At 48.3% G+C, this 22,797-nt stretch overlaps 1 pseudogene; it reads left to right on the top strand.

The window, feature by feature from the left end:
- LOC112071545 (sarcolemmal membrane-associated protein-like) overlaps positions 1–22,797 on the top strand; it is an 80,346-nt pseudogene that overhangs the window by 57,159 nt on the left and 390 nt on the right.

Here is a 22,797-nt window from a genome sequence, read left to right as displayed (position 1 = left end):
TACCAGAGGGGATGTAACTCACATCCAACTGACTTGTGGAACCTACCAGAGGGGATGTAAACTTCACATTTCCAACTGGATTGTGAGACCTACCAGAGGATCTCCAACGTGATTGGGGTTTATCAACCGTTCAGGTTCACCCATAAGAAATAGTTGGGCGGCGTAGCTAGATATTTGAGATTGAGTTAGTTTAGGTTTAGTTTAGGGTTTTAGTTTTTTTATAAATTTTAGATATGTTTCTTTTTGAGTTTTAGTCTTTTAAGGTTTAGTAGAGATATAGCTAAAGATTGGGGTTTAGTTTTAGAGATTTTTTAGCTAGTGTTAGATTTAGGTTTTTTAGTAGTGTTTTTTTAGTTTATTAAGTAGTAAAAGTTGAGTATTATTAAGAGTCTAGTTATTTAGATGTTTTCTTAATTTAGTCTTTATAGAAGTAGAAGAGTTAGTCGTACTATTAAGTTAGTATTTTTTTAAGTTATTTTAGGTTAAGTTTATCGTCAGAGAGAAGTAAGTTTTGTTTTAAACAGTCGGTGTATTTGTACATGAACGTGATAATTTCATAAAGGACGACAGCAATAATTTTTACTAGATGCGCATAGTCTCATTCATTGGTCGGAGCGGGAGAAGCTAAATGCCATGCTAATTTCTGAAGATTTAATATTGACATAGTACTGGCTCCTCCCAAAACATTGCTGCAAAAATGACAACTCATTCAGTGGGTGATTTCAAAATAAAATACAACTCATTCAGTGGGTGATTTCAAATAAAATGACAACTCCATTCAGTGGGTGATTTCAAATAAAATGACAACTCATTCAGTGGGTGATTTCAAATAAAATGACAACTCATTCAGTGGGTGATTTCAAATAAAATGACAACTCATTCAGTGGGTGATGGTGATTTCAGATAAAGTGGGGGGACAAAAAGCATACAATTCCCCATCCATAATCTGATAGTGGGGTGGTAGATACTCAGTCTGCTCTATGAAGATCATTTTAAATGAGAAATTAATGTTCATGCAAAACAGTAGAGAACTGAATCGCATCACTTTGTTCCCCTTACCGAATCGCATCACTTTGTTCCCCTTATCAAATCAAATCGCATCACTTTGTTCCCCTTATCGAATCGAATCGCATCACTTTGTTCCCCTTATCGAATCGCTTTGTTCCCCTTATCGAATCGCATCACTTTGTTCCCCTTACCGAATCGCATCACTTTGTTCCCCTTATCATATCGAATCGCATCACTTTGTTCCCCTTATAAAACAGTTGCACCAAATAATTTACAATTAAAACGTATGGTTCCTGTATGTTATCAGAGCCCATCCACACTGAACAACAATATAAACACAACGTGTAAAGTGTTGGTCCCATGTTTCATGAGCTGAACTTTTCCATATGCGCAAAAGCTTTTTTCTCTAAAATTTTGCGCACAAATTTGTTTACATCCTTGTTTAGTGAGCATATTTCCTTTGCCGAGATAATCCATCCATCTGACAGGTGTGGCATATCAAGAAGCTGATTAAACAGCATGCTCATTACACAGGTGCACCTTGTGCTGGGGCAATAAAAGGCCACTCTAAAATGTGCAATTTTGTCACAAAACAATGCCACAGATTTCTCAAGTTTTGAGGGAGTGTGCAATTAGCATGCTGACTGCAGGAATGTTCACCAGAGCTGTTGCCAGATTATTGAATGTTAATTTCTCAACCATAAGCCGCATCCAACTCCGTTTTAGAGAATTTGGCAGTACGTCCAACCGGCCTCAGTACCGCAGACCACGTGTAACCACGCCAGCCCAGAACTTCCACTTCTGTCTTCTTCACCTGTGGGATCGTCTGAGACCAGCCACCCGGACAACTGATGAAACTGATTTTACACAACCAAAGATTTCTTCACAAACTGTCAGAAACCGTCTCAGGGAAGCTCTTCTGCGTACTCGTCGTCCTCACCAATTTAGCGTTTTAACAGACTTCAAATGCTCACCTTCGATGGCCACTGGCACACTTGAGACGTGTGCTCTTCACAGATGAATCCCGGTTTCAACTGTACCTGGCAGTATGGTGTCGTGTGTGCGAGTGGTTCGCTGATGTCAACGTTGTGAACAGAGCGCCCCGTGGCAGTGGGGTTATGGTATGGGTCAGGCATAAGCTACGGACAACAAACACAATGGCATTTTATCAATGGTAATTTGAATGCACAGAGATACCGTGATGAGGTCCTGAGTCCCATTGTGGTGCCATTCATCCACCGGCATCACCTCATGTTTCAGTATGATAACCCAATGTCACAAGGATCTGAACACAATTCCTGGAAGCTGAAAATGTCTAAGTTCTTCCTTGGCCTCCATATTCACCAGACATGTCACCCATTGAGCATGTTTGGGATGCTCTGGATCGACCTGTGCGACAGCATGTTCTAGTTCCTGCCAATATCCGGCAACTTCACACAGTCATTGAAGAGGAGTGGGACAACATTTCACAGCCTGATCAACTCTACATAGTAGACATGTTATTTCATGTGATTTATTTGAAGTTCATTGTTCTGAGAATGTTTTATAGTAGTTGTCCCCTGTTGTAAGTTGTATCTTCCTGTGTCTCTGTAGAAAACCACCTGGTTGCTAAAGACTCTGAAATGTCAGATACACTGAGCCCCAGCAAGGACCGCAGCAGTGACGACACGTCAGGTAACAACACCTCATAAATAGTCAAATGTTGAAATGTATAAACAAGCCATCTTTTTTGGCTAAAAGATGAACAATTGTGAAGTTGTCAGAGGTATGTAGATATTTTCTATTCATTTATGAGGACTGAAAAAGTTAAATCATTTGTATATTAATTCCTGAAGTTAATGAATTTGTCTTCATGTTTATGAACTAAAAACATGTCCTTAAACGTACGATATTAACATTGTAACTATGTAAATGTATTGTTGTATTATTTGAACCCTGAATGATGAATGATATAAGCAGTATTGTGTCCAGAACAGAGCCATGGAATAACTATAGATTTACTGTCACTCGTTTAGTTTTCTTGTTTGACCTGGTCTGGTCCTAGCTCACTGTTAATCCTCTCACTCTCCCTGTTCACTCTTCCTCTCACCTTCCTCTCCTCTTTCCTCTTCCTCTTCTCTTTCCTCTTCCTCTCCTCTCCTCTCTCCTCTTCCTCTCCTCTTCCTCTCCTCTCCTCTCTCTTCCTCTTCTTTCTCTCTGTATGTGTGTGTAGATGGAAACATAGATGATCATGAGCTGAACGAGCCACAGAACAGGGTCGCCCTGCTCAAAGGTAATACATATTTAATGTTTTATTGCGTCTCGTTGCCATAAAATCTGTTGTCGAGAGGTAGCTGGATGGATCAACAGTGTCAAACATTGCTGGCGCCTGGTGGACTATTGAATATATATGGAGCTTTGGGGGTGGTATGGGGAGGCCAAACATGGCTGGTGCCTGGGGGACTATTGAATATATATGGAGCTTTGGGGGTGGGATGGGGAGGCCAAACCAGGCTGTTGCCTGGGGGACTTGATTGGCATTGTCACTGCAGTTAACCAAAGTACGCAGCCACTTTACAGAGCTGTGCAGTTTGATTAGAGCCCATTCTTAATTAAAATACACCTGTTATTTCACCACATGTTCCAGATTAGTGCATTAAGACAGTCTCAACAACATGCCATTGCATTAATCAGGCTGCTAGAATAGATATTATACCTTCAGCATTAACAGCTGTTACCTTGTTCTGGAATAGATCTCATACCTTAAGCATTAACAGCTGTTACCTTGTTCTGGAATAGATTGTATACTTCTTCAGTATCAACAAGCTGTTACCTTGTTCTGGAATAGATCTCATACCTTAAGCATTAACAGCTGTTACCTTGTCTGGAATAGATTATACCTTCATTCATAACAGCTGTTACCTTGTTCTGGAATAGATCTCATACCTAGCATTAACAGCTGTTACCTTGTTCTGGAATAGTCTCATACCTTAAGCAATAACAGCTAGTTACCTTGTTCTGGAATAGATCTCATACCTTAAGCATTAACAGCTGTTAACTTGTTCTGGAATAGAGCTCATACCTTAAGCTATAACAGCTGTTACTTGTTCTGGAATAGATCTCATACCTTAAGCATTAACCTTGTCGCACGTAGTCAATCCTCCGGATTCCGGCGCACCCCCACCCCCCACACACTGTGATAGCATAGCTAGCATAGCTTCAGAAGTAGATAGTAGCATCTAAATATCATTAATCACAAGTCCAAGACCACAGATGAAAGATACACATCTTGTGAATAAAGCCACCCATTTCGAGTTTTAAATGTTTTACAGGGAAGACAAAATATGTAAATCTATTAGCTAAACACGTTAGCAAATACACCACTATTCTAACTCCATCAGTCTTACTCCTTCAGGTGCTATCACCAATTCGGCTCAACTAAGATATTGATATCCACTAACCAAGAAAAAACCTCTTCAGATGACAGTCTGATAACATATTCATGGTATAGGATAGTTTTTGTTAAAAAAAGTGCATATTTCAGGTAGAAATCACAGTTTACAATTGCACCCACCATCACAAATCGACTAGAATTACTAGATAGAGCAACGTGTATGACCAATTTACTCATCATAAAACATTTCATAAAAATAGCAAAGCATAGCAATGGAAAGACCCAGTTCTTGTGATTTCAGACCATATTAGTTCTAAGCGTTTTTCAGCGAACACAATAAATCGATAAGTTAGCATACCACATGAACAAACGTTACCAGAGCATCGATTCCACCAGCCAAAGAGCGCTATATAACAGTCACCGCCAAAATATATTAATTTTTTCACTAACCTTCTCAGAATTCTTCCGATGACACTCCTGTAACATCATTTAAAATAACATATACAGTTTGTTCGAAAAGGTGCATATTTAGCCATACAAAACCGTGGTTACACAATAAAAATACTAGGAAATCAAGCCTCAATATGTCTGACGTCATCTATCAGAGTGATCTAGTTTAATTGAAAGCTAATCATATACTTGACTAAAAAATACAGGGTTGACAGCAATCGAAAGACAAATTAGTTCTTAATGCAACCGGATTTACATTTTTAAAATTATCCTTACTTTAATACAGGGTTGGCCAAGTGAAGCTATACCAAACAAAATGGCGAATTATGCGTTTAAAATATTTCGACAGAAACACGGTTTATCATATTAAAAATTGCTTACTTTGAGCTGTTCTTCCATCATATTCTTGGGCAATGTATCCTTTCTATGTTATAAACGTCTTTTGGTCGATAGATGTCCTCTGTCCTTCGAAATGTCCACCACAACGGACCGACTCCCTAAAACGTGTGTCCAAACTTTCAGAACGCACAACAAAGAAATCCTCAAATCGCACTAAACGGATATAAATTGATATAAAACGGCTCAAATTAACTACATTATGATGTTTTTAACAACTATAACGACTGAAAACATGACCGGAGAAATATTGCTGGTTAGAAAACGATTTGGAACGAGGCAGGTCCGATGGCCTTCACGCTTGAGGCGCACGTTGAGAAAGGACGTCTCTGACATTTTTGTCATTTATAATGGCTGTGAACGTCCCATCGACTTCATTGAAAACGTGATGACGTACAGACACCCAGAGGAAGACGTAGGCAGTGTCGGTTTCTTCATAGCATTCACTGTGGCCTTATAAAACAGACCCCAGATCAGAGGTAAACATTTCTGAATCTGAACCCTGTCATGAAAAGTGCTGTAGAAATTGTTCTGTACCACTCAGAGACAAATTCCAACTTCTATAGAAACTAGAAGGTTTTTCTATCCAATAATAACAATAATATGCATATTGTACGATCAAGAATTTAGCACGAGGCAGTTTAATTTGGAGACACAATATGCTAATGCGGAACAGCACCCCCTATAGTTGCAAGAAGTTAACAGCTGTTACCTTGTTCTGGAATAGATCTCATACCTTAAGCATTAACAGCTGTTACCTTGTTCTGGAATAGATCTCATACCTTAAGCATTAACAGCTGTTACCTTGTTCTGGAATAGATCTCATACCTTAAGCATTAACAGCTGTTACCTTGTTCTGGAATAGATCTCATACCTTAAGCATTAACAGCTGTTACCTTGTTCTGGAATAGATCTCATACCTTAAGCATTAACAGCTGTTACCTGTTCTGGAATAGATCTCATACCTTAAGCATTAACAGCTGTTACCTTTTTCTGGAATAGATCCATACCTTAAGCATCAACAGCTGTTACCTTGTTCTGGAATAGATCTCATACCTTAAGCATCAACAGCTGTTACTTGTCTGGAATAGATCTCATACCTTAAGCATTAACAGCTGTTACTTGTTCTGGAATAGATCTCATACCTTCAGCATTAACAGCTGTCTGTGCTGCTGCTGTTTCTCCTGCGTGCCACATGTCGCTGATCCTGCTGCTGTCTCAATTAATGCACTGCAGGGCTCTGGACTGGACTGTTGTCGGCACGTTGTTGGAATGTAAACCAATTAGTCAAGAGAAGCCAGAGCACGGAGGTAACTGGCACAGCATGGATGTCATGTCACGCATCCACAGGGCCTTCCAGGCATAAGCGACCTCACACTTTTTTGGGTGGAGGAACTCAGTCAGGGTATCAACTTACTGTTGAGAGGTAGAATAGGTGCAATTTCACTATTAGATTATGAATCGGCAGTATTTCTCTTGTTTTGTCAGTCACTGATAGCGGGGCACCAGCGTAGCCTAGTGGTTAGAGTGTAGAGGTGGCAGCGTAGCCTAGTGGTTAGAGGTAGAGGTGGCAGCGTAGCCTAGTGGTTAGAGTGTAGAGGTGGCAGCGTAGCCTAGTGGTTAGAGTGTAGAGGTGGCAGCGTAGCTAGTGGTTAGAGCGTTGACTAGTAACCGAAAGGTTGCAAGATCGAATCCCCGAGCCGACAAGGTACAAATCTGTCGTTCTGTCCTGAACAAGGCTGTTAAACCCACTTTTCCCTGGTAGGCCGTCATGAAAATAAGAATTTGTTCTTAACTGACTTGCCTAGTTAAAAAAGGTAAATAAAAAAAAAATAGCCACTCAATTTCCACATCAGTAAAAAAATGTACATTGGTAGTTAATCTTGCCGGTTATCTAAACTTGTAGTAATCATTGCCAAATATGAATCAAATGTTATTGGTCGCGTACACATTATGCAGATGTAATCGCAGATGTAGCGGTTCTATTCCTGTGTGCTGCGTTGTGGAGCACGTTCCTAGGCAACCTTGGGAACACCTTGCTGTTTCAGCAGAGAGTAACAAAGTTTAATCATGTTGTAAAGCCCATGTTTACCGCAGAACGGACTCGACATACGAATGCCCGGCCGTCCCATCTTCAGTCACCTGTTTAAAATAAATGGTTTGTCTGGAGGAGGGAGGGGTGAACTCTGACGGAGTAGCCTGCTGAGGGGTTAGGGTTGAGGTGGTGGACCCTGACGGAGTGGGCTGCTGGAGGGGTTAGGGTGGTGGACCCTGACCGAGTGGCTGCTGGAGGGGTTAGGGTTGGGTGGTGGACCCTGAGCCGAGTGGCTGCTGGAGGGGTTGGGATGGTGGACCCTGACGACGGAGTGGCTGCTGGAGGTGGGTTGGGGTGGTTGGACCCTGAGAGTGGCTGCTGGAGGGTTGGGGTGGTGGACCCTGACGGAGTGGCTGCTGGAGGAGTTAGGGGTGGTGGACCTGACGGAGTGGCTGCTGGAGGGTTGGGGTGGTGACCCTGGAGTGGCTGTGAGGGTTGGGTGGTGGACCCTGAGGAGTGTGGTCGTGAGGGGTTAAGGGTGGTGGACCCTGACGGAGTGGCTGCTGGAGGGGTTGGGGTGTGGACCCTGACGGAGTGGCTGCTGGAGGGGTTGGGTGGTGGACCTGACGGAGTGGCTGCTGGAGGGTTGGGGTGGTGGACCCTGATGGAGTGGCTGCTGGAGATGGGGTGGGTGGACCCTGATGGAGTGGCTGCTGGAGGGTTGGGGTGGTGGACCCTGATGGAGTGGGCTGGAGGGGTTGGGGTGGTGGACCCTGACCGAGTGGCTGCTGGAGGGGCTGGGGTGGTGGACCCTGACGGAGTTGCTGCTGGAGGTTAGTGGTGGACTGACCGAGTGGCTGCTGGGGGGTTAGGTTGGGGTGGTGGACCCTGACCGAGTGGCTGCTGGAGGGATTAGGGTTGAGGTGGTGGACCCTGACACGAGTGGCTGCTGGAGGGGTTGGGATGGTGGACCCCGACGGAGTGGCTGCCTGGAGGGTTAGGGTTGGGGGTGGTGACCGGATGGAGTGGCTGCTGAGGGTGGGGTGGTGGACCTGACGGAGTGCTGCTGGAGGGATTAGGTGGTGGACCCTGACGGAGTGGCTTGTGGAGGGTGGTGGTGGACCTGAGCGGAGTGGCTGCTGGAGGGGATTAGGGTGGTGGACCCTGACGGAGGGCTGCGGAGGGTTAGGGTGGTGGACCCTGACGGAGTGGCTGCTGGAGGGGTTGGGTGGTGGACCCTGACGGAGTGGCTGCTGGAGGGTTGGTGGTGGACCCTGACGGAGTGCTGCTGGAGGGTTGGGGTGGTGGGACCCTGATGGAGTGGCTGCTGGAGGGATTGGGGTGGGTGGACCCTGATGGAGTGGCTGCTAGGGGTTGGCGGTGGTGGACCCTGATGGAGTGGTGCTGAGGTTGTGGTGACCCTGAGCCGAGTGCTGCTTGGAGGGCTGGGGTGGTGGACCCTGACGGAGTGGCTGCTGAGGGATTGGGGTGGTGGACCCTGATGGAGGGCTGCTGGAGGGGTTGGGTGGTGGACCCTGATGGAGTGGCTGCCGAGAGGGTTGGGGTGGTTGGACCCTGACGGAGTGGCTGCTGGGGGGTTGGGGTGGTGGACCTGATGGAGTGGCTGCTGGAGGGGGTTGGGGTGGTGGACCCTGATGGAGTGGCTGCTGGAGGGGTTGGGTGGTGGACCCTGACGGAGTGGCTGCTGGAGGGGTTAGGGGGTGGTGGACCCTGACGGAGTGGCTGCTTGGAGGGATGGGGTGGTGGACCCTGACGGAAGTGGCTGCTGAGGGGTTGGGGTGGTGGACCCTGACGGAGTGGCTGCTGAGGGATTGGGTGGTGACCCTGACGGAGTGGCTGCTGGAGGGTTAGGGTTGGGGTGGTGGACCTGATGGAGTGGCTGCTGGAGGGATTGGGTGGTGGGACCCTGACGGAGTGCTGCTGGAGGGATTGGGGGTGGTGTGGACCCTGATGGAGTGGCTGCGGAGGGTTAGGGTGGTGGACCCTGAGGAGTGGCTGCTGGAGGGGTTAGGGTGGTGACCTGTGATGGATGGCTGTGGAGGGTTAGGGTGGTGGACCCTGACGGAGTGGCCTGCTGGAGGGTTAGGGCTGGGTGTGGACCTGACGGAGTGGCTGCTATAGGGATTAGGATGGGGGGGGGACCCTGATGGAGTGGCTGCTGGAGGGGTGGGGTGGTGGACCCTGACGGAGTGGCTGCTGGAGGGTTGGATGGTGACCCTGACGTGCCCTGGGAGTGTGGGTGGTATAGGGGGTGCGACCACTGACGCGAAGTGGGCTGCTGGAAGGGATTGGGTGGGGACCCTGACGGAGGTGGCTTGGCGAGTTAGGGTGTTGGGTGGTGGACCCTGACGGGATGGGCTGCTGTAGGATTTGGGTGGTGGACCCTGACGGAGTTGGCTGCTGGAGGGATTAGGGTTGGGTGGTGGACCCTGATGGAGTGGCTGCTGGAGGGTTTGGGGTGGTGGACCCTGACGGAAGTGCGCTTGGAGGGATTAGGGGTGGTGGTGGACCCTGATGGAGTGGCTGCTGGAGGGATGGGGGTGGTGGACCCTGCGGTGAGTGGCTGCTGGAGGGATTAGGGTTGGGGTGGTGGACCCGATGGAGTGGCTTGCTGGAGGGATTGGGTGGTGGTGGACCCTGACGGAGTGCGGCTGGAGGATAGGGTTGGGGTGGGTGACCTGATGGAGTGGCTGCTGGAGGGATTGGGGTGTGGACCTGACGGAGTGGCTGCTGGAGGGATTAGGTGTGGGTGTGGGACCCTGATGGAGTGGCTGCTGGAGGGTTGGGGTGGTGGACCCTGACGGAGTGGCTGCTGGAGGGCTTAGGGTTTGGCGGTGGTGCACCATGGAGTTGAGTGCGCCTGCTGGAGGCATTGGTGGTGGGACCCTGACGGAGTGGGCTGCTGGAGGAGGGATTATGGGTGGTTGGAGAGAATGGTGGACCCTGACGGAGTGGCTGCTGGAGGGATTGGTGGTGCGGACCCTGATGGTGGAGGTGGCTGCTGGAGGGTTGGGGTGGTGGGACCCTGACATCAGTGCTGCTGGAGGGATGGGGTGGTTGGACCCTGATGGAGTGCTGCTGGAGGGTTGGGTGGTGGACCCTGACGGATGGCTGCTGGAGGGGTTGGGTGGTGGACCCGACGTGAGTGGCTGCTGGAGGGGTTAGGGTTGGTGGACCCTGACTGAGTGCGTCTGGAGGGGTTGGTGGGGGGTGGACCCTGACTGAGTGGCTTCGGAGGGTGGGTTGGGTGGTGGACCTGACGAGTGGCTGCTGCGGAGGGGTTAGGTTGGGTGGTGGACCCTGACTGAGTGGCTGCTGGAGTGGTTAGTGGTTGAGGGTGGTGGACTCTGGAACCCGAGTGGGCTGCTAGGGGTTAGTGGTTTGGGTGGTGGACCCGACGGAGTGGCTGCTGGAGGGGATTAGGGTTGGAGTGGTGGACCCTGACGAGTTGGGCTGCTGGAGGGGTTAGTATAGGGTGTTGGACCCTGACGGAGTGGCTGCTGGAGGGGATTAGGGTTGGGGTGGTGGACCCTGACGGAGTGGCTGCTGGAGGGGTTAGGGTTGGGGTGGTGGACCCTGACGTAGTGGCTGCTGGAGGGGTTAGGGTTGAGGTGGTGGACCCTGACGTAGTGGCTGCTGGAGGGGTTAGGGTTACAGGGGGGTGGAAACGCTCTTCCAACATTTTCCCCAAGTGCAAAAAATTTCATGGAAGGACCGGAGTGGGTAAGGGTAAGAATGGGTTGGTCGTGGAGTGGGTCCCCATCTGAAAGGACTTAAAATACTCCCACGTGGACCGGTATTAATTAGGGACTGAGGCCGAGCCATGGTTGATTATTCATCACTGTAGTGTGTCACAAATCATTTGAGCAACAGGCAGCCAGCCACGTGGTTATAGAGATACGGTACAGATGTTCGTATCTAGGCTTGGCGATATACCGTATGCTGGGGTCTCGCAGAGATGTTTGCTACGCCAGTGCGTATAACTATTCAGTGAAGTATAAGTAAGAAATCTAAGAAGTGTGAAATGATCCAGCTCAGGGCTCCAGCTATGCATGTGGTTTGCTAACTTGCTAGCTGTCAAGATCAAGCTTCTTGGTAACAGCTGAGACGTTCAACCCCCTCCTGGATCCAGATCCCTGTCTTATTTTCAATAGCGCTTCTTCTGTACACATTGGGGAATACCATATACCTCTGTATGGTACAGAACCGGTATGACGGTATGGACATCTCCATACTGCCCAACCCTATCCATAACTTCCTGATCAATGATGAAAACATAAATACACAACTGACTTTGATTAGAAGTTTTTCTGTGGCCTTTCAATCTAAGCCTCCAGCCTCTGCATTACAGCTGCCAGTATGGGTTCAGATCCACCGCTCTAGCACCCTCATCTCCTTACTTTCCTCTATGCCTATATCTAACTTTATCCCACCTGTCCATCCCGGTCTAGATGAGCTGCGGATGGCCAACCTGGAGCCTAGGGACAGAGAGCAGGTGATTCACCACCTCCACAAAGAACTGCTGGAGACCCAGGAGTTGGCCAACACAGGCAAGCAGAAGTGTCTGGAGCTCCAGGCCTTACTGGAAGAGGAGAGGAGGAGTAACAAGCAGCAGACTGAGGAGTCAGCCAAGCAGATCCAGTACCTACAGAGTGAGTATAGTACCGATCGGTACCTGCAGAGGGAGTAGAGTTAACCTTGGGGCGACAGGTAGCCTAGTGGTTAGAGCGTTGGACTAGTAATAAACGGAAAGGTTCCTAGATCGAGTCCCCGAGCTGACAAGGTAAAAATCTGTCGTTCTGCCCCTGAACAAGGCAGTTAACCCACTGTTCCTAGGCTTTCATTGAAAATACGAATTTGCTCTTAACTGACTTGCCTAGTTAAATAAAATAAAAACTATGACTTGGATCACATACACACACACACATACAAAGCCTTTGGAAAGTATTCAGACCCCTTGACTTTTTCTAAATTTTGTTACGCTACAGCCTTATTCTAAAATTAGGATTTATTTCTCATCAATCGACACACAACAACCCAAAATGACAAAGCGAATACGTTTTTAGACATTTTTGCAAATGTATTAAATATAAATATTATAATATAAGTATTCAGACCCTTTGTTATGAGACTCGAAATTGAGCTCAGGTGCATCTTGTTTCCATTGATCATCCTTAAGATGATTGGACATGATTTTGAAAGGAAAGCCCATGTCTATATAAGGTCACACAGTTGACGGTGCAGGTCAGAGCTAAAACCAAGCAAGGGGATTGAAGGAATTGTCTGTAGAGCTCCGAGACAGGATTGTGTCGATGTACAGATCTGGGGAAGGGTACCAAAAAAATGTCTGCAGCATTGAAGGTCCCCAAGAACATAGTGGCCTACATCATTCTTAAATGGAAGAAGTTTGGAACCACCAAGACTCTTCCTAGAGCTGGCCGCCCAGCCAAACTAAGCAATCGGGGTAAAACGGCATTGGTCAGGGAGGTGACCAAGCACCCAATGGTCACCCTGACAGAGCTCCAGAGTTCCTCTGTGGAGAACCTTCCAGAAGGACAACCATCTCTGCAGCACTCCACCACTCAGGCCTTTATGGTAGAGTGGCCAGACGGAAGCCACTTCTCAGTAAAAGGCACGAGAGCCCTTTTGGAGTTTGCCAAAAGGCACCTAAAGGACTCTGACTGTGAGAAACAACATTCTCTGGTCTGATTAAACCAAGATTGAACTCTTTGGCCTGACTGCAAAGCGTCACGTCTGGATAAACTTGGCACCATCCCTACGGTGAAGCATGGTGGTGGCAGCATCATGCTGTGGGGATGTTTTTCAGTGGCAGGGACTGGGAGACTAGTCAGGATCGAGGGAAAGATGAACGGAGCAAATCACAGAGAGATCCTTGATGAAAACCTGCTCCAGAGCGCTCAGGAACTCAGACTGGGGCGAAGGTTCACCTTCCAACAGGACAACGACCCTAAGCACACAGCCAGGACAACGCAGGAGTGGCTTCGGGACATGTCTCTGAATGTCTTTGAGTGGCCCATCAAGAGCCCAGATTTGAACCTGATCGAACATCTCTGGAGAGACCTGAAAATAGCTGTGCAGTGACACTCCCTATCCAACCTGGCAGAGCTTGAGAGGATCTGCAGAGAAGAATGCGAGAAACTCCCCAAATACAGGTGTGCCAAGCTCGTAGCGTCATACCCAAGAAGAATCGAGGCTGTAATCGCTGGCAAAGGTGCTTCAACAAAGTACTGAGTAAATTGTTTCAGTTGTTTAGTATTTTTTTTATTAAACAATTATAAATTTCTGCCATGCTAGAGTCAACTGTAAGTGCTGTTATTGTGAAGTGTTAACGTCTAGGAGCAACAACGGCTAAGCCGCAAAGTGGTAGGCCACACAAACTCACAGAACGGGACCGCCGAGTTCTGGAGCGCGTTTGTCTTCGGGTTGGAACACTCACTACTTTGCTTCCAAAGAATTGTTCGTTGGGAGCTTCATGAAATGGGTTTCCATGGCCGAGCAGCCGCACACAAGCCTAAGATCACCATGCGCAATGCCAAGCGTCTGCTGGAGTGGTGTAAAGCTTGCCGCCATTGGACTCTTGAGCAGTGAAAACGTATTTTCTGGAGTAATGAATCACTCACCATCTGGCAGTCCGATGGACAAATCTGGGTTTGGCGGATGCCTGATGAACGCTACCTGCCCGACTTCATAGTGCCAACTGTAAAGTTTGGTGGACTAGGAATAATGGTCTGTGGCTGTTTTTCATGGTTCAGGCCCCTTAGTTCCAGTGAAGGGAAATCTTAGCGCTTCAGCAGGAAATTACATTATAGACGATTCTGTGCTTCCAACTTTGTGGCAACAGTTTGGGGAAGGCCCTTTCCTGTTTCAGCATGACAATTCCCTTGTGCACAAAGTGAGGTTGTCTGTTGGAAAGCCTGAAGAGTGGAGGCTGTTATAGCAGTAAAGGGGGGACCAACTCTATGTTAATGCCCAAGATTTTGGAATGAGATATTCGAAGAGCAGGTGTCAACATACTTTTGGCCTTGTAGTGTACACTGAGTGTACAAAACATGAAGGACATCTTCCTATTAATGAGTTGCACTCAGAACAGCCTCAATTAGTCGGGGCATGGACTCTACAAGGTGTGGAGCGTTCCACAGGGATGCTGGCCCATGTCGACTCCAATGCTTCCCACAGTTGTCAAGTTGGCTGGATGTCCTTTGGGTGGAGGACCATTCTTGATACACACAGGAAACTGTTGAGCGTTATAAACCCAGTAGCTCTGAAGTTCTGGAAAACAAACCGGTTCGCCTGGCACCTACTACCATTCACCCTCTGAATGGCACACGTACACAATCCATGTCTCAATTATCAAAAGGCTTAAAAATCCATCTTTAACCTGTCTCCTCCCCTTTTCATCTACACTGATTTGAAGTGGATTTAACAGGTGACAGCAATAAGGGATCATAGAGTTCACTTGGTCAGTGTATGTCATGGAAAGAGTTCTTCTATTATATAGTGTATACCATCTGTTTCCAGGTCAGTTGGGGAAGAGATGTTCTATATTATCTAGTGTATATGACAGTATATACCATCTGTTTCCAGGTCAGTTGGGGAAGCTAGCGGTAGACATGGAGGAGCTGAAGGAGCAAAGAGAGAGCAGCYTCAGCAGCACACAGGAGGAGCTGTACTCGGCTCAGGAGYAGGTGCTAGTTCTCCACCACGCCATGGAGGCCGCCACGGCCGAGAGGGAGCGAGACATCTCCGCCCTGCAGAGGGACCTGGGAGGTGTCACGGCCGAGCTGGAGAAGTGGCGGCAGGCTGCGTCCAAATACGAACAGGAGATCAACTCCCTGCAGGCCACCTTCCAACAGCAGAGCCTGCACCAGCAGAGTACTAACGATCTACAAGGTACATTACGATACTATGTTAATCTAACTTCAAAAAGTAAGGAGCACCAACAAAAAAAAGAAAGGCAAATGACTGTCCTGACATGTTTAATTGTCATCAGTCCAGTTTGCAGTTGCACTTTTAAATACAATTAAGGTTGTTTGAATCACCTGTATAAATATGTTTGCTGTTGCACTTTTCAATACGACGACGATTAAAAGTTGTTTTAATTCTAATGTCTGGCTCACTCTAGTGGTGATGTAGAACACGTCACTAGACTCTCTAGTGGTGATGTAGAACACGTCACTAGACTCTCTAGTTGCTGATGTAGAACACAGTCACTAGACTCTCTAGTGGTGATGTAAGAACAGCATCACTAGACTCTCTAGGTGAGTAGAACAAGCGTCACTAGACTCTCTAGTGTGATGTAGAAACACGTCACTAGACTCCTAGTGGTGATGTAGAACACGTCACTAGACTCTCTAGTGCTGATGTAGAACACGTCACTAGACTCTCTAGTGGTGATGTAGAACACGTCACTAGACTCTCTAGTGGTGATGTAGAACACGTCACTAGACTCTCTAGGGTGATGTAGAACATCGTCACAGACTCTCTAGTGATGTGGATGAGTCAGTAGAACACGTCGCTAGACTCTCTAGCGGTGATGTAGAACACGTCGCCAGACTCTAGCGGTGATGTAGAACACGTCGCGCGACTCTAGCGGTATGTAGAACACGTCTCGACTCTAGCGGTGATGTAGAACACGTCGCCGGACTCTAGCGGTGATGTAGAACACGTCGCCAGGACTCTCTAGCGGTGATGTAGAACACGTCGCCAGACTCTCTAGCGGTGATGTAGAACACGTCGCCAAGACTCTCTAGCGGTGATGTAGAACACGTCGCCGGACTCTAGCGGTGATGTAGAACACGTCGCCGGACTCTAGCGGTGATGTAGAACACGTCGCCGGACTCTAGCGGTGATGTAGAACACGTCGCCGGACTCTAGCGGTGATGTAGAACACGTCGCCAACTCTAGCGGTGATGTAGAACACGTCGCCAGACTCTAGCGGTGATGTAGAAACACGTCGCCAGACCTCTAGCGGTGATGTAGAACACGTCGCCAGACTCTAGCGGTGATGTAGAACACGTCGCCAGACTCTAGCGGTGAGTAAACCACGTCGCCAGACCTCTAGCGGTGATGTAGAAACACGTCGCCAGACTCTAGCGGTGATGTAGAACACGTCGCCAGACTCTAGCGGTGATGTAACACGTCGCAGACTCTAGCGTGCATGTAAACACGTCGCAGACTCTAGCGGTGATGTAGAACACGTCGCAGACTCTACGGTGATGTAGGAAACACGTCGCCAGACCTCTAGCGGTGATGTAGGAACACGTCGCCGGACTCTAGCGTGATGTAGAACATGTCCGCCGGACTCTAGCGGTGATGGTAAAACACGTCGCCGAGATCTGCGTGATGTAGAAACGTCGCCAGACTCTAGCGGATGTAGAACACGTCGCCAGACTCGCTAGCGGTGATGTAGAACACGTCGCCCAGACTCTAGCGGTGATGTAGAAACACGTCGGCCAGACTCTCTAGCGGTGATGTAGAACACGTCGCCAGACTCTAGCGGTGATGTAGAACACGTCGCCAGACTCTCTAGCGGTGATGTAGAACACGTCGCCAGGACTCTCTAGCGGTGCATGGTAAGAACACGTCGCTAGACTTCTAGCGGTGATGTAGAACACGTCGCCGACTCTAGCGGTGATGTAGAACACGTCGCCGGACTCTAGCGGTGATGTAGAACACGTCGCCGGACTCTAGCGGTGATGTAGAACACGTCGCCGGACTCTAGCGGTGATGTAAACACGTCGCCGGACTCTAGCGGTGATGTAGAACACGTCGCCAGACTCTAGCGGTATGGTAGAACACGTCGCCAGACTCTAGCGGTGAATGTATAGAACACGTCGCCAGACTCTAGCGGTGATGTAGAACACGTCGCCAGACTCTAGCGGTGATGTAGAACACGTCGCCCGACTCTAGCGGTTGATGTGTAGAACACGTCGCCAGACTCTCTACGTGATGTAGAACACGTCGCCAGACTCTAGCGGTATGTAGAACAACGTCGCCAGACTCTTAGCGGTGATGTGAACACGTCGCCAGACTTAGCGGTGATGTAGAACACGTCGCCAGACTCTAGCGGTATGTAGAACACGTCGCCCAGACCTAGCGTGAGTAGAACACGTCGCCAGACTCTAGCGTGATGTAGAAAACACGTCGCCAGACCTCTACGGTGATGTAGAACACGTCGCCAGATCTCTAGCGGTGATGTAGAACACGTCGCCAGACTCTAGCGTGATGTAGAACACGTCGCCAGACTCTCTTAGCGGTGATGTAAACACGTCGCCAGAACTCTAGCGGATGTAAAACACGTCGCCAGACTCTAGCGGTGATGTAGAACACGTCCCAGACTCTAGCGTGATGTAGAACACGTCGCCAGACTCTAGCGGTGATGTAGTAGAAACACGTCGCCAGACTCTAGCGGTGAGTGTAGAACACGTCGCCAGACTCTAGCGGTGTATTTAGAACACGTCGCCAGACTCTAGCGGTGATGTAGAACACGTCGCCAGACTCTAGCGGTGATGTAGAACACGTCGCCAGACTCTAGCGGTGATGTAGAACACGTCGCCAGACTCTCTAGCGGTGATGTAGAACACGTCGCCAGACTCTCTAGCGATGTAGAAGCCTCCTTCACTCACGCTGTCAAACATACCATAAAACTGACTATCCTACCGATCCTTGACTTTGACGATGTCATTTACAAAATAGCCTCCAACACTACTCAGCAAACTGGATGCAGTCTATCACAGTGCCATCCGTTTTGTCACCAAAGCCCCATATACTACCCACCACTGCGACCTGTATGCTCTAGTCGGCTGGCCCTCACTACATATTTGTCGCCAGACCCACTGGCTCCAGGTCATCTATAAGTCTTTGCTAGGTAAAGCCCCGCCTTATCTCAGCTCACTGGTCACTATCAACACCCACCCGTAGCACGTTCTCCAGCAGGTATATTTCACTGGTCATCCCCAAAGCCAACACTTCCTTTGGCTGCCTTTCCTTCCAGTTCTCTGCTGCCAATGACTAGAATGAATTGCAAAAATCGCTGAAGTTGGAGACTTATCTCCCTCACTAACTTTAAGCATCTGCTATCTGAGCAGCTAACCGATCGCTGCAGCTGTACACAGCTCATCTGTAAATAGCCCACCTTCGCTACTATGGCCTATTTATTGCCTTACCTCCTTACTCCATTTTGCACACACTGTATATAGATTTTTCTGGTATTGACTGTACTTTTGTTTATCCTATGTGTAACTCTGTGTTGTTGTTTGTGTCGAACTGCTTTGCTTTATCTTGGCCAGGTCGCAATTGTAAATGAGAACTTGTTCTCAACTGGCCTACCTGGTTAAATAAAGTTGAAATTAAAAATTAAAAAATATTTCCAATGACGGCCTACCAAAAGGCAGAAGGCCTCCTGCGGGGACGGTGGCCTGGGATTAATAAAAAATACAATATAAATATAGGACATAACACACATCACAAGAGAGACAACAGAGAAACCTAAGACAACAGCATGGTAGCAACACAACATGGCAGCAGCACAAAACATGGTACAAACACCTACTACCATATCCCGTACCATACTACCTACTACCATGTTGCCTTCATCCTGTCTGTTACATGTGAACTAATGGCTCAAGAAGAATGTTATGAATGTTTTTAAGGCTCAGCGCAACGACTGTTCATAGAGGATCAGCTGTTGTAACCGGTCTACATCTCCTCTCTGTAGGGGAGTTGGAGCGTCTTCAGAAGGGCTGTTCCGGTCTGCAGCAGGAGTGTGACTGTCTCCGTTCTGAGAAGACTACCCTGGTGAACAGACTGCAGTTGAGGTCACATTTCAGCGTTGAGGTCACATGTGTCAGGTTGAGTCCTGTTCTATTGCGGTCCATGTAGGGTTGACACTGTTCAGGGTTGAGGTTACTGTTCAGTTGAGGTCTGTGATGAGGTCACATGTTCAGGGTTGTAGGTCACATGTTAGGGTTGAGGTCACATGTTCAGGGTTGAGTCACACTGCTTCAGGGTGAGGTCACATGTTTCAGGTTGAGGTCAATCAGTCAGAGATCAAGTTCAGGGTTGAGGTCACATGTTCAGGGTTGAGGTCACATGTTTCAGGCTTGTAGGTCACATTGTTCAGGCTTGAGGTTCACATGTTCAGGCTTAGGACTGTTTCGGTTGTACATGTTCAGGTTGAGGTCACAGTCAGTTGAGGTCACATGTCAGGTTGAGGCACATGTTCAGTAGGCGAGTTTGTGAGGTCGCATGTTTAGGGTTTGGAGGTCACATGTTCTAGGCAGTGTTCAGGTGAGGTAGTCAGAGGTCATGTTCATAGGAGTAAGTGAGTCCTGTTGTTGAGTCACTCAGCTTACATGTCGGTTGAGGCAATGTGCGGCTGAGTCCTTTAGTGGCACTCATGAGGTGTCATAGTGATGTTAGGTTATGCATGTTTATTGAGTTCGATGTTCAGGTCCAGGTTGAGGTCGCATTTCAGGTTGAGGTCGCATGTCACGTTGAGGTCGCATGTTCAGGTTGAGTCACATGTTCGGTGAGGTCACGATTGTTCAGGTTGAGGTCACATGTTCAGGTTGAGGTCACATGTTCAGGGTTTGAGTCAATGTTCAGGCTTGAGGTCACATGTCGGTTGAGGCACATTTCAGGCATTGAGGTCACATGTTCAGGGTTGAGGTCACATTTAGGTTGAGGTCACATGTTCAGGTTGAGGTCACATGTTAGGTCTGAGGTCACAGTTAGTGAGGTCACAGTAGGCTTGAGGTCAGCATGTGTTAGGTTGAGGGTCCAGTAGTGAGTTCCATGTTCAGGTGTGAGGCGCATGTTCAGGGTGAGGTCGATGTTACAGGGTTGAGGTCAGCAGAGAGTGTTCAACTTAGGTCATGTTAAGGTGAGGTGCATCGTTGGTGCATTGCAGGTTGAGTCCACATGTTCAGGGTGAGGTCACGGCAGTGGTCCTGCAGGTTGAGGTCACATGTTCAAGGGTGAGGCATGTAAGGGTTGAGGTCACAGTCAGGCGTTGAGACAGGGGTTCACAGTTGGTTGCCATGGTCCATGTCAGTTGAGGTACATTTCAGGTTTGAGGTCACATGTTCAGGTGTAGGTACATGTTCAAGGTGAGGTCGCATGTTAGGGTTGAGGTCCATATTGTCAGGGTTGAGTCGCATGTTCAGGTTGAGGTCGACATGTTCAGGGTTGAGTCGACTATGTTCGGAGGTAAGTTGAGTCGCAGTTCAGGTTGAGGTCACAGTTCAGGGTGGAGGTACATGTTAGGGTGAGGAACATTTAGTGAGTCCATGTTCAGGTTGAGGTCACATGTTCAGTGAGTACTGTAAGGTCCAATTTCAGGCTGAGGTCACGATGTTGGGTTTATCACTGTTCAGCTGAGGTCACATGTCAGGTTTGAGGTCACCAATTTTTTTTTTCAAGTTGTAGGTGTCATCAGGTGAGTACGTTGTCCATGTCGCTGAGGTCACATGTTCAAGGGTGAGGTCGCTGTTTAGGGTTGAGGTCGCATGTTTAGGTTGAGTTCGCAGTTCAGGGTTGAGCGTCATGTTCACGGGTTGAGGTCGCCATGTCAGGTTGAGGTCGCATGTTTTGAGTACATTTCAGGAGGTCCCATCGGTTCAGGGTTGAGGTCACTGTTCAGTGGTGGGTCATGTTCAGTGTGAGGTCACGATGTTCAGGAGGTCCATGTTCAGGTTGAGGTCGCAATGTTCAGGGTGAAGGTACATGTTTCAGGGTTTGAGGTTCACATGTTCAGTTGGGTCTGTGTCAGGGTAGGTCACAGTTTCAGGTTGAGGTCACATGTTTCAGGGTTGAGGCACATGTTCAGGGTTGGAGGGTCACATATGTTAGAGGCAATTGAGGCTAGTCAAGGTGTCAGGTTGAGGTTCAACATTGTTCAGGTTGAGGTCACATGCTCAGGTTGAGGTCACATTTCAGGGTTGAGTTCACATGTTCAGGGTTTGAGTACATGTTCTAGGCGTTCGGTGAAGGTTCACTATTGTTGTGCGGAGGCGAGTTGAGCCGTTTGAAGGTCACAGCTTCAGGTTGCAGGTCACATGTTCAAGGTTGAGGTCACGTTTAGTGGTTTTGAGGTCACATGTTCAGGCTTGAGGCCACATGTGTCAGGTTGAGGTCACAGTTCAGTGGGAGTCAACATGTCAGGCTGAGGTCCACATGTTCAAGGGTGATGTCGCATGTTTAGGTGGTCCTTTGGTAGTCACCATGTTCCAGGGTTGAGGTAGTCAGTGAGGCATGTTCTAGTGAGGTCACATGTTCAGTTGAGTCGAAGCGATGGTCCAGGTTGAGGTCACATGTCAGGTTGAGGTCACATGTTCAAGGGTGAGTCGCATGTTAGGGTTAGGTCGCATGTTTAGGGTTGATTCGCATGTTCAGGGTTGAGTCGGAATGGTCAGGGGTGAGGTCGGCATGTTGCGGGTTGAGGTCGCATGTTCAGGTGAGGCACATTTTCAGGTGAGTTCCACATGTTCAGGTTGAGGTACATTTGTTCAGGGGTATCACATGTTCCAGGGTTGAGATCAGCATGTTCAGGTTGAGCGTCACTGTTCAGGTTGAAGGTCACATGTTCAGGGTTGAGTCCATGGTCAGGTTGAGGTCACATGTTCAGGTTGAGGTCACCATGTTGGCAGGTTGAGGTTCACATGTTCAGTTGACTCACATTTCAGCTTGAGTCCACATGTTCAGGTTGAGGTCACATTCAGGATTGAGGTTCACATGTTCAGGTTGAGAGTCACATGTTCAGTGGGACGGATTTAGTGGTCACATGTTCAGTTGAGTCACATGTTCAGGGTTGAGTCACATGTTTCAGGTTGAGGTCACATGTTTCAGGGTTGAGGTCACATTGTTCAGTGACAGTTCAGGATCAGTGCAGGGTGAGGTCACATGTTCAGGGTTGAGGTCCATGTTCAGGTTGAGTCCATGTGGTGTGAGTCACATGTGTTGAGGTCACATGTTTAGTGAGGTCACATGTTAGGTGGAGTTTAGGTTGAGGTCACATGTTAGGTTGAGTCACTTTAGGGTTGAGGTCACATGTTCAGGGTTGAGTCACATGGTTCAGAGTTGATTGGTCACATGTTACAGGTTGAAGTCCCATGTAAAGGGTTAAAGGAATATGTTCAGGAATGAGGAATGAGGTGGGGGGATGACCATAGGGGAGAGCAGCATTATCATTTAGGAGGTGGGAAGACCATAGGGGAGAGCATATTATCATTGAGAGGGTGGGAATGACACAGGGGGAAGCAGTTTATCATTGAGGAGGTGGGGAGATGACCATAGGGGAGAGCAGCATTATCATTGAGGAGGTGGGGGAATGACCAAGGGGAAGCAGTATTATCATTGAGGAGGTGGGGGATGACCATAGGGGGAGCAGCATTATCATTGAGGAGGTGGGGGAATGACCATAGGGGGAAGCACATTATCATTTAGGAGGTGGGGATGACCATAGGGGGAAGCAGCATTATCATTGAGGAGGTGA

The sequence above is a fragment of the Salvelinus sp. IW2-2015 genome, unplaced genomic scaffold (genome assembly GCF_002910315.2).
Source record: "Salvelinus sp. IW2-2015 unplaced genomic scaffold, ASM291031v2 Un_scaffold1636, whole genome shotgun sequence".
NCBI lineage: Eukaryota > Metazoa > Chordata > Actinopteri > Salmoniformes > Salmonidae > Salvelinus > Salvelinus sp. IW2-2015.
The sequence above is the reverse complement of the archived record's forward strand: the minus strand, read 5'-3'. Positions and strand labels throughout refer to the sequence as shown.